Source organism: Salmo salar, chromosome ssa12, assembly GCF_905237065.1.
Source record: "Salmo salar chromosome ssa12, Ssal_v3.1, whole genome shotgun sequence".
NCBI classification, from domain to species: Eukaryota; Metazoa; Chordata; class Actinopteri; order Salmoniformes; family Salmonidae; genus Salmo; species Salmo salar.
In genome coordinates this window covers 96322100-96335418 of record NC_059453.1, presented here as the reverse complement: position 1 = coordinate 96335418, position 13319 = coordinate 96322100, and the positions used below count along the sequence as shown (strand labels likewise).

The 13319-nt window shown below is 39.8% G+C and overlaps 1 protein-coding gene and 1 non-coding gene across 2 annotated transcripts in view; one reads left to right on the top strand and one right to left on the bottom strand.

The window, feature by feature from the left end:
- The window catches only part of LOC106566206 (metabotropic glutamate receptor 7), a 396414-nt gene that overhangs the window by 15030 nt on the left and 368065 nt on the right, over window positions 1-13319 (top strand). The gene's annotated exons all lie outside the window — the stretch shown is intronic.
- Window positions 12245-12316, bottom strand: trnat-ugu (transfer RNA threonine (anticodon UGU)). Its single transcript has one exon. It is a non-coding gene; the product is annotated as a tRNA-Thr (tRNA).

Genomic DNA, 13319 nt, shown 5'->3' with positions numbered 1-13319 from the left:
CAAACGTTGTATAAAATAAATGTTCAGGGCCTCTAACACCAAGAGAGCCAATAAGATTCGAGGGGGATGATTTCATTGCCTTTAAAACCGTTTCCAAAGGTGGGGGCAGACATGGCCGCCGGCGTCATAATGGTGATGGCCCATCCCCTGTGACCAATTTCAAACTCCTGTCATTCACTGAGTTTTGACTCTATAAGGCTCAAACCACTGTGAAAGGACTGGCGACATCTAGTGGAAGCAATAGGAAGTGCCAAAATATTCCTAAACCCCTGTGTTTTTCAATGGGATAGGTTTAAACTCAATACAACACATCAGGTATCCACTTCCTGTCAGAAAATGTCTCAGGGTTTTGCCTGCCAAATGAGTTCTGTTATACTCACAGACACCATTCAAACAGTTTTAGAAACTTTAGAGTGTTTTCTATCCATATATAATAAGTATATGCATGCCCTATCTTCTGAGTTTGATTAGTAGGCCGTTGAAAATGGGAACGATTTTTTTTCAAAATGCGCTGTGGCGCCCCCTATCCTAGGGTATCCTCAAGAGGCTAGCTAGCTAAACAATGAACCATAATCCCCATCCATAGAGTACTAGCAATACAAACCGATTGTCATAGCCAGCTAAAGTTAACCAAATAGGTTCAATGTTCACTAGTTAGCAAGCTAACATTAGGCTATAACTAGCAATGCAAAATGGCATTCTGAGATAATATTACTACACAGATCATACATGTAATTTTAGCTAGAGAGCCAGCTATCTACCGTTAGCTAGCTAGCTAACAGCAAGCTTTAACTTGCAATGAAAACAAAATTCTGATAAAATTAGAAATGTATAATATGTGAAACTGTAGCTAGACTCTTACCCGTATACATGGATGAACACTTCACTACAGACTGCAACCCCTTTCATTAAATAAGACGTCCTGTATCGTTTCCGTTTTGTTTGTACAGCTTGTTTGGCATCAAGTTACTCTGGTTCACACTGACCGTGTGCAATGCCATAAGAATCACCTTAACCTCTTACATCTAGACGTTCCGCTAGCGGAACACCTGTTCCAATATCCAATGATAGGCAGGGCGCGAATTACAAATTCCTCAAAAATACAAAAACTTCAATTTTTCAAACAAATGACTATTTCACAGCATTTTAAAGACAAGACTCTCCTTTATCTAACCACACTGTCCGATTTCAAAAAGGCTTTACAGCGAAAGCAAAACATTAGATTATGTCAGCAGAGTACCAAGCCAGAAATAATCAGACACCCATTTTTCAAGCTAGCATATAATGTCACAAAAACCCAGAAGACAGCTAAATGCAGCACTAACCTTTGATGATCTTCATCAGATGACACACCTAGGACATTATGTTATACAATACATGCATGTTTTGTTCAATCAAGTTCATATTTATCAAAAAACAGCTTTTTACATTAGCATGTGACGTTCTGAACTAGCATACCCCCAGCAAACTTCCGGGGAATTTGCTAACAATTTACTAAATTACTCACGATAAACGTTCACAAAAAGCATAACAATTATTTTAAGAATTATAGATACAGAACTCCTCTATTCACTCGATATGTCCGATTTTAAAATAGCTTTTTGGTGAAAGCACATTTTGCAATATTCTAAGTACATAGCCCAGCCATCACGGGCTAGCTATTTAGACACCCGGCAAGTTTAGCCTTCACCAATATCAGATTTACTATTATAAAAGTTTGATTACCTTTTGTTGTCTTCGTCAGAATGCACTCCCAGGACTGCTACTTCAATAACAAATGTTGGTTTGGTCCAAAATAATCCATCGTTATATCCGAATAGCGGCGTTTTGTTCGTGCGTCCCAGACACTATCCGAAATGGTAAATCAGGGTCGTGCGCATGGCGCAATTCGTGACAAAAAAATTCTAAATATTCCATTACCGTACTTCGAAGCATATCAACCGCTGTTTAAAATCAATTTTTATGCAATTTATCTCGTAAAAAAGCGATAATATTCCGACCGGCAATCTCCTTTTCGGCAAACAGAGGAAAAATCACAAAGACGGGGGCAGCCAGGGCACGCGCCTAATGCCCACAGTCCCTTGATCGGCCACTTGAGAAAGGTGATAATGTGTTTCAGCCTGGGGCTGGGATGACGACATTCTGTTTTTTCCCAGGCTCTGAGCGCCCATGGAAGACGTAGGAAGTGTCACGTTAGAGCAGAGATCCTTTGTAAAAGATAGAGATGGCAAAGAAGTTCAAGAAATGGTCAGACAGGCCACTTCCTGTAAAGGAATCTCTCAGGTTTTGACCTGCCATTTGAGTTCTGTTATACTCACAGACACCATTCAAACAGTTGTAGAAACTTTGGAGTGTTTTCTATCCAAAGCCAATAATTATATGCATATTCTAGTTACTGGGCAGGAGTAGTAACCAGATTAAATCGGGTACGTTTTTTATCCAGCCGTGAAAATACTGCCCCCTAGCCATAACAGGTTAAGCTTTAACCCCCACCCAAACTCTGACCATTTTACTCACCCTAGCAGAGCTGGTTAGACTGTTATCATGTTGTCCAGAGAGTTGGTGACTGTAACTGTGCTCCTGGCAACAATTTAATTACGTTTTTTTTTGCTGACATTTAATGACACCGGCGATATTCGACCAGTGTTGAGCGTTTATAAATTCATCAGTTATCCTGCGCTCTGGCACAATCAGACAAGAGTGCTCTGAAACAGTTGTTGCAGTGACGTTCTATTGAAATGGATACTTGCATAGTTGAGTCTTTTGTTAAGTTTTACAATGCGATACATTAAAGAAAGCAGCGTTAGACAGGAACTGACCAGCCCAAATTGACAGTGGCGTGCTATATGGCAGACCAATCCAAACTCGTCTCGCGGCATGTCCAGCCCACTCATTATCTCAGCCAATCATTGGTAGCGGGAAGGTTGCTGAATTTTTCTGTGGCTAAACCAACAAGGCTCATAATTTTTATGTTTTATTTGTATTTACATGTTTGAGAAGGCATTTCCCCCCCCAAAAAAAATGTTGATAAAAATATAAAGTTTAAGTTCAAACGGCTCTCCTGTGAAGTAGTGACACGCGACATACACCTAGTTTCCTGAAACTAGTGTAATTTTGTTACATTGCAGCCTTATTCTGAAATGGATTTTAAAACAATTCCCACATGATTTACACACAATACCCCATAATGACAAAGCAAAGCTGTGTTCTTTTACATTTTTGCAAATGTATTACAACTAAAAAACAGAAATATCACATTTACATAAGTTTTCAAACCCTGTACAAAGTACTTTGTTGAATCACCTTGTCACGCCCTGACCATAGAGAGCCTTTTTATTCTCTATTTTGGTTAGGTCGGGGTGTGACTAGGGTGGGTGATCTAGTGTGTTTATTTCTATGTTGGCCTGGTATGGTTCCCAATCAGAGGCAGCTGTTTATTGTTGTCTCTGATTGGGGATCATATTTAGGCAGCCATTTCCCCACTGTGTTTTTTGGGATCTTGTTTTGAGTTAGTGCATGTAGCACATCTGATGTTACGGTTAGTTGTTTGTGTGTAGTTGCCTGTGAACACTGCATTTGACTTCACGTTTCGTTTGCTGTTTATTGTTTTGTGCGTTTCACTAATAAAGATGTGGAACCCAGATCACACTGCACGTTGGTCCGAGTATGCTTCCAGTTCGTACGATGAGCGTGACACACCTTTGGCAGCGATTAAAGCCTTGAGTCTTCTTCGATGATGCTACAAGCTTGGCACATCTGTATTTGGGGAGTTTCTCCCATTCTTCTCTTCAGATCCTCTCAAGCTCTGTCAGGTTGGATGAGGAGCGTCGCTGCGTAGGGATGGTTCCAGGTTTCCTCCGGACGACACTTGGCATTCAGGCCTAAGTTCAATCTTGGTTTCATCAGACCAGAGAATCTTGTTTCTTATGGTCTGAGAGTCCTTTAGGTGCCTTTTGGCAAATATCAAGCCGGCTGTCATGTGCCTTTTACTGAGGAGTGGCTTCCATTTTGCCACTCTACCATAAAGGCCTGATTGGTGGAGTGCTGCAGAGATGGTTGTCCTTCTGAAAGGTTCTCCCATCTCCACAGAGGAACTCTGGAGCTCTGTCAGAGTGACCACCGGGTTCTTGGTCACCTCCCTGACCAAAGCCCTTCTCCCCCGATTGCTCAATTGGTCCGGAAAGTCGGCTCTAGGAAGAGTCTTGGTGGTTCCAAACTTCTTCTATTTAAGAATGATGTAGGCCACTGTGTTCTTGGGGACCTTTAATGCTGCAGAAATTGTTTGGTACGGTTCCTGAGATCTGTGTCTCGACACAATCCTGTCTTGGAGCTCTACATACAATTCCTTCAACCTCATGGCTTGGTTTTTGCTCTGTCATGAACTGTCAACTGTGGGATGTTACATAGACAGGTGTGTGTCTTTCCAAATCATGTCCAATCAATTGAATTTACCACAGCTCGACTCCAATCAAGGATGATCAATGGAAACGGGATGCTCAATTTCGAGTCTCATAGTAAAGGGTCTGAGCACTTATGTAAATGTTTTTAATTTCCGCTTTGTCATTATGGGGTATTGTGTGTAGATTGATGAGGGAAAAACAAATATTTTATCAATTTTAGAATGTCTGTAATGTAACAAATTGTGGAAAAAGTCAAGGGTTGTGAATAATTTCCGAATGCACTGTATATCAACATCAATCATCAGACAGGACCTGCAACCGCCTATTGGACGTAGCTTGTTTGAGTTGGAGACTCCTTGTGACTTAAAACATTGTAAAGGACTTTTGATTGGTTGATGTATCTGAACTGGATTACATCACTATGCAGATCCATCCGGAAATTCTGATATTGACTGAAACTTGGATCTCTGGGGAAATTCTGAACTCTGAAATTAATATTGAAGGTTATGTGTTCAGATCTGATAGACAGGGTAGAGGTGGTGGAAAGGCCATTCTTATTAAAAAATAACTTTACTGAAATCCATTTTCATTGCCCCAAAAAATGTTTGCTACTATCTTTAAGCCTCTGATTTGGGAAAAATGTATCCATAACTGTTATAGGGGTCTTACCATCCTCCCTCGGGCTAACCTTTGTGTACTTGAGAAGGTAACCAGTTTGTTGTCTTATTTTACTAAATCAGAAGTTATTATCCTGCGTGACCTAAATTATGATTGGGGAAATTCAGGCTTCAGACATTCTAAAAGACATGTGTAATGATCTAAACCTAACCCAGCTGGTGACTAAGTCTACACGGCACAACCCTAACGATCCTTCAAAGTCAACTCTGATTGATCTTATTTTAAAGAATACATCAGATAAATATGTTTCTACCGGTGTCTTGCCGACACAAGATATTAGTGACCATTGCCCAGTTGTTTGTGTTAGAGATGTGAGAATACAAAAAATCTAAAAAACTTCAGTGAACCGGCTTTTTCACATGATCTTTCTTTTAGTGACCTTGATTTTATTTAATCTATCCCTGAACCTGATTTGGCTTTCAGCCTTTTTGCAGATGTCTTCAATACAATTGTAGATAATCATACTCCCTACAAAAAAAACATAAAGGGTTATTAAAGGTAGATCGAATTCCTGGTACACTCCAGAATTATCCAAAGTGTCACGGGTGTCGTTGGGTAGAGATGACCAAAACGCAGCGGGAATGTGGATGCTCATCTTTATAATTTATTAAATAAAGAGAACCTCAAAAACAACAACAGACGACAGTTTCACAGGCTAAGAACACTAGCAGTGCAAAAGACAACTACCCACAAAAACCCCAGGTGAAAACAAGCTCCTAATATATGACTCCCAATCAGGAACAACGACGTACAGCTGTTCCTGATCGGGAGCCACACAAACCACACAGAAATAGACAGACTAGAAAACCATAGAAAACCAACACTAGAACATATACTCAAACCCCAGACTACATAAACCAAACACCCCTTTAATAAAACACACAACCCCAACCATACAAAACAAATACCCTTCTGCCACGTCCTGACCGAATTATAATACAATTACTCCCTCTGCTGGTCAGGACGTGACACAAAGTCATTCATAAAAGAGATGATGCTTGGGTCAAGGCCAGGAACACATGCTTAGGCCGAGGCTGGCAAGCTTTTAAGGAACTGAGGAATTATTGACAAATGACAAAGGTTAAATCTGATTATTTACAGAAAAATAAGTATTGCGTGCTTTGCTAGCAATAAACAACAAGAAATCCACAGGGGCTGACCAATTGGATTTTGGAGTTGTCCACGTTGGCCTGAGCTCTGATGCCTGTTCATGGTTTCACGATTATCTTAGTGACAGAACTCAGGCCATTGTGATTGATGGGGTTAAGTAGTAAATTAACTTCTATGGGCTAGGTGGGACGCTTGCGTTATTCAAATACCTTAGAAATGCTATTACTTCAATTTCTCAAACATATGACTATTTTACACCATTTTAAAGACAAGACTCTCGGTAATCTAACCACACTGTCCGATTTCAAAAAGGCTTTAAAACGAAAGCAAAACATTAGATTATGTCAGCAGAGTACCCAGCCAGAAATAATCAGACACCCATTTTTCAAGCTAGCCTATAATGTCACATAAACCCAAACCACAGCTAAATGCAGCACTAACCTTTGATGATCTTCATCAGATGACAATCCTAGGACATTATGTTATACAATACATTCATGTTTTGTTCAATCAAGTTCATATTTATATCAAAAAACAGCTTTTTACATTAGCATGTGACTAGCATGTGACTAGCATTCCCACCGAACACTGCCGGTGAATTTACTAAATTACTCACGATAAACGTTCACAAAAAACATAACAATTATTTTAAGAATTATAGATACAGAACTCCTCTATGCACTCGATATGTCCGATTTTAAAATAGCTTTTCGGTGAAAGCACATTTTGCAATATTCTCAGTAGATAGCCCGGCATCACAGGGCTAGCTATTTAGACACCCAGCAAGTTTAGCTCTCAACAAAGTCAGATTTACTATAAGAAAAATGTTATTACCTTTGCTGTTCTTCGTCAGAATGCACTCCCAGGACTTCTACTTCAATAACAAATGTTGGTTTGGTCCCAAATAATCCATTGTTATATCCAAATAGCGGAGTTTTGTTCATGCGTTCAAGACACTATCCGAAAGGTTAAATAAGGGTGACGAGCATGGCGCATTTCGTGACAAAAAATGTCTAAATATTCCATTACCGTACTTCGAAGCATGTCAACCGCTGTTTAACCTGTTATGGCTAGGGGGCAGTATTTTCACAGCCGGATAAAAAACGTACCCGATTTAATCTGATTATTACTCCTGCCCAGAAACTAGAATATGCATATAATTATTAGCTTTGGATAGAAAACACTCCAAAGTTTCTAAAACTGTTTGAATGGTGTCTGTGAGTATAACAGAACTCATATGGCAGGCCAAAACCTGAGAAGATTCCATACAGGAAGTGCCCTGTCTGACAATTTCTTGTCCTTCTTTGTCATCTCTATCCATTACAAAGGATCTCTGCTGTTACGTGACACTTCCTACGGCTTCCATGGGCGCTCAGAGCCCGGGAAAAAGCTGAATGACGTAATTCAAAGCCCTGGCTGAAACACACGAGCGCTTTTGCTAAGTGGTCTATCAGAGGACAAAGGGCTTAGGCGCGTGCACTGGCCGCCCCCGTCTTTCTTTTTTCCCCTCTATTTACCGAAACGCAGATTCCCGGTCGGAATATTATCGCTTTTTTACGAGAAAAATGGCATAAAAATGGATTTTAAACAGCAGTTGACATGCTTCGAAGTACGGTAATGAAATATTTAGAAATCTTTTGTCACGAAATGCGCCATGCGCACGACCCTTATTTACCATTCGGATAGTGTCTAGAACGCACGAACAAAACGCCGCTATTTGGATATAACGATGGATTATTTTGGACCAAACCAACATTTGTTATTGAAGTAGAAGTCCTGGGAGTGCATTCTGACGAAGACAACAAAGGTAATAACATTTTTCTTATAGTAAATCTGACTTTGATGAGTGCTAAACTTGCTGGGTGTCTAAATAGCTAGCCCTGTGATGCCGGGCTATCTACTGAGAATATTGCAAAATGTGCTTTCACCGAAAAGCTATTTTAAAATCGGACATATCGAGTGCATAGAGGAGTTCTGTATCTATAATTCTTAAAATAATTGTTATGTATTTGTGAACGTTTATCGTGAGTAATTTAGTAAATTCACCGGAGGTATGCTAGTTCTGAACGTCACATGCTAATGTAAAAAGCTGGTTTTTGATATAAATATGAACTTGATTGAACAAAACATGCATGCATTGTATAACATAATGTCCTAGGGTTGTCATCTGATGAAGATCATTAAAGGTTAGTGCTGCATTTAGCTGTGGTTTTGTTTTTTATGACATTATATGCTTGCTTGAAAAATGGGTGTCTGATTATTTCTGTCTGGGTACTCTGCTGACATAATCTAATGTTTTGCTTTCGCTGTAAAGCCTTTTTGAAATCGGACAGTGTGGTTAGATTAACGAGAGTCTTGTCTTTAAAATGCTGTAAAATAGTCATATGTTTGAAAAATTGGAGTTTTCGGATTTTAGAGGAATTTGTATTTCGCGCCACGCCCATCATTGGATATTGGAGCAGGTGTTCCGCTAGCGGAACATCTAGATGTAAGAGGTTAAAATCAATTGTTATGCCATTTTTCTCTTAAAAAAGCGATAATATTCCGACCGGGAAAGCCTGTATACGTACAAAGAGAGAGAAAATAAATACATCTCGTGCCCTCGTGCACGAGCGTGAGTCTCAGAGTACTCTGACCAGCCACTATCCAAACGCGATAATGTGTTTCAGCCAGAGGCTGCCTCGATATCATTCAGCTTTTTCCCGGGTTCTGAGAGCCTATGGGAGCCGTAGGAAGTGTCACGTTACGGCAAAGATCCTCAGTCTTCAATAAAAAGAGCCAAGATGAACAACAACTTGTCAGAGAGGGCGCTTCCTGTTTGGAATCTTCTCAGGTTTTTGCCTGCCATATGAGTTCTGTTATACTCACAGACACCATTCAAACAGTTTTAGATACTTTAGGGTGTTTTCCATCCAAAGCCAATAATTATATGCATATTCTAGTTACTGGGCAGGAGCAGTAACCAGATTAAATCGGGTACGTTTTTTATCCAGCCGTGTCAATACTGCCCCCTAGCCCTAACTGGTTAAGGTGTTCTGCAGAGGTCTATTCTAGGACCTGTTCTTTTCACTATTAATATAAATGCTATTGGTCAATCTGTTAAAAATTTGTATTTCATCTATACGCGGATTATACTATTATGTAAGTAATTACCCCCCGCTGACCTGGCTGAGACAAGACTACAGTCCCATTACCCCCCCGCTGACCTGGTAGGGACAAGGCTACAGTCCCATTACCCCCCCTCCTGACCTAGCTTTGACAAGGCTACTGTCCTATTACCCCCCCTGCTGACCTGGCTGGGACAAGGCTACAGTCCCATTACCCCCCCTGCTGACCTGGCTGGGACAAGGCTACAGTCCCATTACCCCCCCTGCTGACCTATCTGGGACAGTCTGATTTTACAGTTGTGTACAGTAGGAAACCCTTACTGATCATACTAAATACAGACAAAACTAAAAACATGTTGTTTTCAAGTTCTCGTAATATTGTCTCCAATGAAATACATTTTTACTTGTCGGATGTTTCTATAATCGAACGAGTCCCTGTATACAAATACCTTGGTAATTGGATTGATGATGATTTATAGTTTAAAAAAACACGTGACTGTGCTTGTTAGCAATGAACCCCGAGTCGGGATTGCTAACAAGGCTGGAAATTCAAAACATCAAAAATCTAATAATTTCAATTTCTCAAACAATCAACTATTTTACACAATTTAAAAGATAAACATCTCCTTAATCTAACCACATTGTTCGATTTTCAAAGAGGCTTTACGGCAAAAGCATAAAGTTAGATTATGTTAGGACAGTACATAGCCACAAAAGTACAAACATCCATTTTCAATTCAAGGTCAGGCGTCACCAAAAGCAGAAACCAGCTAGAATTATGTACTAACCTTTGTCAATCTCCATCAGATGACACTCCTAGGCCATTATGTTATACAATACATGCATTTTTTGTTCCATCAAGTTCATATTTATATCCAAAAACAGCATTTTACAGTAGCGTGAAATTCAGATTTTTTTCTTCTCTGAAATGCTTCTGGTGAACATAACAAAATTACTATTCGAAAACATTGGTAAATTATAATATTGTCATTCAAAGAATAATATATTATCATCTCGTAATTGCTACCGAATGGCCAGATCTCAAAATAACTTTACTGGGAAATCACATTTTGCAATAAACGGGGTGTTATGCTAAGAACACTAAGCTATGCTATACAGTTAGCATCATCTAAAATCGATAATAACATTGTAAATATCCCCTTACCTTTGATTATCTCCATCAGAAGGCAGGCATCCCAGGTCCGGAAGGCATCCCAGGTCCGGAACAAATGTGGTTTCTTTTGACAAAGTTCATAATTTATGTCCAAATAACACCAAGTACTTAGCGTTCATTATGCTCCCACAAAACGTGGTGGGGGAGTGTAAAATCACGCCGAAAAGCTAAAAAAACCTAGTAAATAATCTATTTATGTTCGTTCAAACATGTCAAATGTTGTTTAGCATTAATCTTTTGGTCCATTTTTAACGTTAAACATCAGTAATATTTTCACACAACCTATCCTATGTCTAGATAAACAATGATGACAAACTCACGCTTCTCAGATTTATGCGCAGGCGCAAAAAAATGAAGTGATGACATGTCAACTTCCTTGGATTCTAATTTGCTCTCTGTTTATCATAGACGCTTCAAACAACTTTATAAACATCGTTGACATCTAGTGGAAGCCGTAGGTGTTGCGAAATGAATCCTTTCTCACTATGGTATCTATAAAACAATGACACTAAATAGTACAGTCACAAAATTCACATTTTTTTAAAATCTATTTTTCACAGGTTTTTGCCTGCAATATGAGTTTTGTTATACTTACAGACACCATTCAAACTGTTTTAGAAAATTCAGAGTGTTTTCTATCCGAATGTGTTAATAATATGCATATCCTAGCTTCTGAGTTGGTGTAGGAGGCAGTTAAAAATGGGCACATATTTTTTTCAAAATGTCTCAATACTGCCCCCGAGCCCCAACAGGTTAACCTGTTGGGTCTAGGGGGCAGCATTTGCACGTCTGGATAAAAAAAATGTACCCGATTTAATCTGGTTACTAATCCTACCCAGTAACTAGAATATGCATATACTTATTATATATGGATAGAAAACACTCTAAAGTTTCCAAAACTGTTTGAATGGTGTCTGTGAGTATAACAGAACTCATTTGGCAGGCAAAACCCTGAGACATTTTCTGACAGGAAGTGGATACCTGATGTGTTGTATTGACTTTAAACCTATCCCATTGAAAAACACAGGGGTTTAGGAATATTTTGGCACTTCCTATTGCTTCCACTAGATGTCACCAGCCTTTACAAAGTGTTTTGAGTCTTCTGGAGGGAGATCTGACCGAACAAGAGCCATGGAACGATGATGGCCCATTAGACACCTTGCGCGCGAGTTCATCTTGGGTACCCTCGTTCCAATACGTTATAAAAGAGTATGCATTCGTCCACCTTGAATATTATTCATGTTCTGGTTAATGCAATTGGGGCCTGCTGGGGTAACTTCTACTGACTGAACACTGTAACATTACTGCGTGATTGTAGCCGGTTTACTAACCGTTAGCTCTATTAGCTATGCTGACTATGACTATGACGTTACTGAAACTATGTCGGCTGTGTGTAACGATTTGGCTTGGGAAGGTTTTTCTGCCTGGTCACATACAGCTGATGTGTTGTGCACTGAAGTCCACAAGTGAAGGTGAAAATGTGAGAGGAGGAGAGGTTGTAGACGCGAAAAGGATTACAACTTGGCTGCTATTAAAGTGAACTCTGTTTACGTGTGATCAGGGGTGTATTCATCCCGCCGATTCTGTTGAAAAATGTTTATAAAACAGAACGATACAGGGATAAACATACCCGAATTTGTCCAATAGAAACTCTTGTTTGTAACTGTTGGACTAATGATTACACCCTAGATCATTTTTTTTGTCATTTAGCAGACGCTCTTATCCAGAGCAATTTACAGTAGTGAATGCATACATTTCATTTCATACATTTTCGATTCCCCCCGTGGGAATCGAACCCACAACCCTGGCGTTACAAACACCATGCTCTACCAACTGAGCTACAAGGATAGATCAGATACATGGAAGCAAGATTGTGCAAGGCGGTATAGAATGTGTCATTGTCTGTCACCTCTAATGTTTCTCTCGACCTGTGTGCACCTACGTTATAATCATTCATTCATAGGCCAGGTTGTAGCAACCTCATGATGGGTACAGGGAACATTAGAGTATTATGTAGTAACCTAAACCTATCAATGTTCCATTGAACTGGGTGAATGGAATATGAATGACAGTATCCTAAACCCATCACTGTTACATTGAACTGGGTGAATATGAATGACAGTATCCTAAACCCATCACTGTTACATTGAACTGGGTGAATGGAATATGAATGACAGTCATCCAATATGCTGTAATAGAAATAAGACCATGCTCATGAACCCCCCCCCAAAAAAAATGATCCTCCCTCATCTTAACTGTCACCAACCACCACTGTTCCATACGGAATATGCAAGGAAATTATAGGTTGATGTACCTAACTCTCTGGAGTCCAGAATTGACAAACCTTATGAACCGGTTTGATAACTTGTCATTTTAAATCGTAACAGTGATGTTAGGCAAGTCCAGAAGTTGGTGGAGCAGGGCTTGGACGGCTCATAATAATGACCGGAACGGAGTAAATGGAACGGCATCAAACACCTGGGACACCATGTATTTGATACCATTCCACTTATGTCGCTACTGCCATTGACGTGAGCCCGTCCTCCCCTATTACGGTGCCACCAACCTCCTGTGGAGCATAATGACGTGATCTACGTGACTTCAAAGAGGTTCAGACAACCTTTTGGTAAAGAATACAGTGATCAGTAATACAACTGTCTCTGGTGAAAAAAACCAAGGGCTCTATGAAAAACGGCATCCAAAGGTTTAACAGTAGAGGCAGCTGCACTTTGATAAACAGTATCACCATAAGAAAGACAGGTAGAAAAGTTGATAAATAGTATCACCATAACAACAGGTAGAAAGGTTGATAAATAGTATCACCATAGCAACAGGTAGAAAGGTTGATAA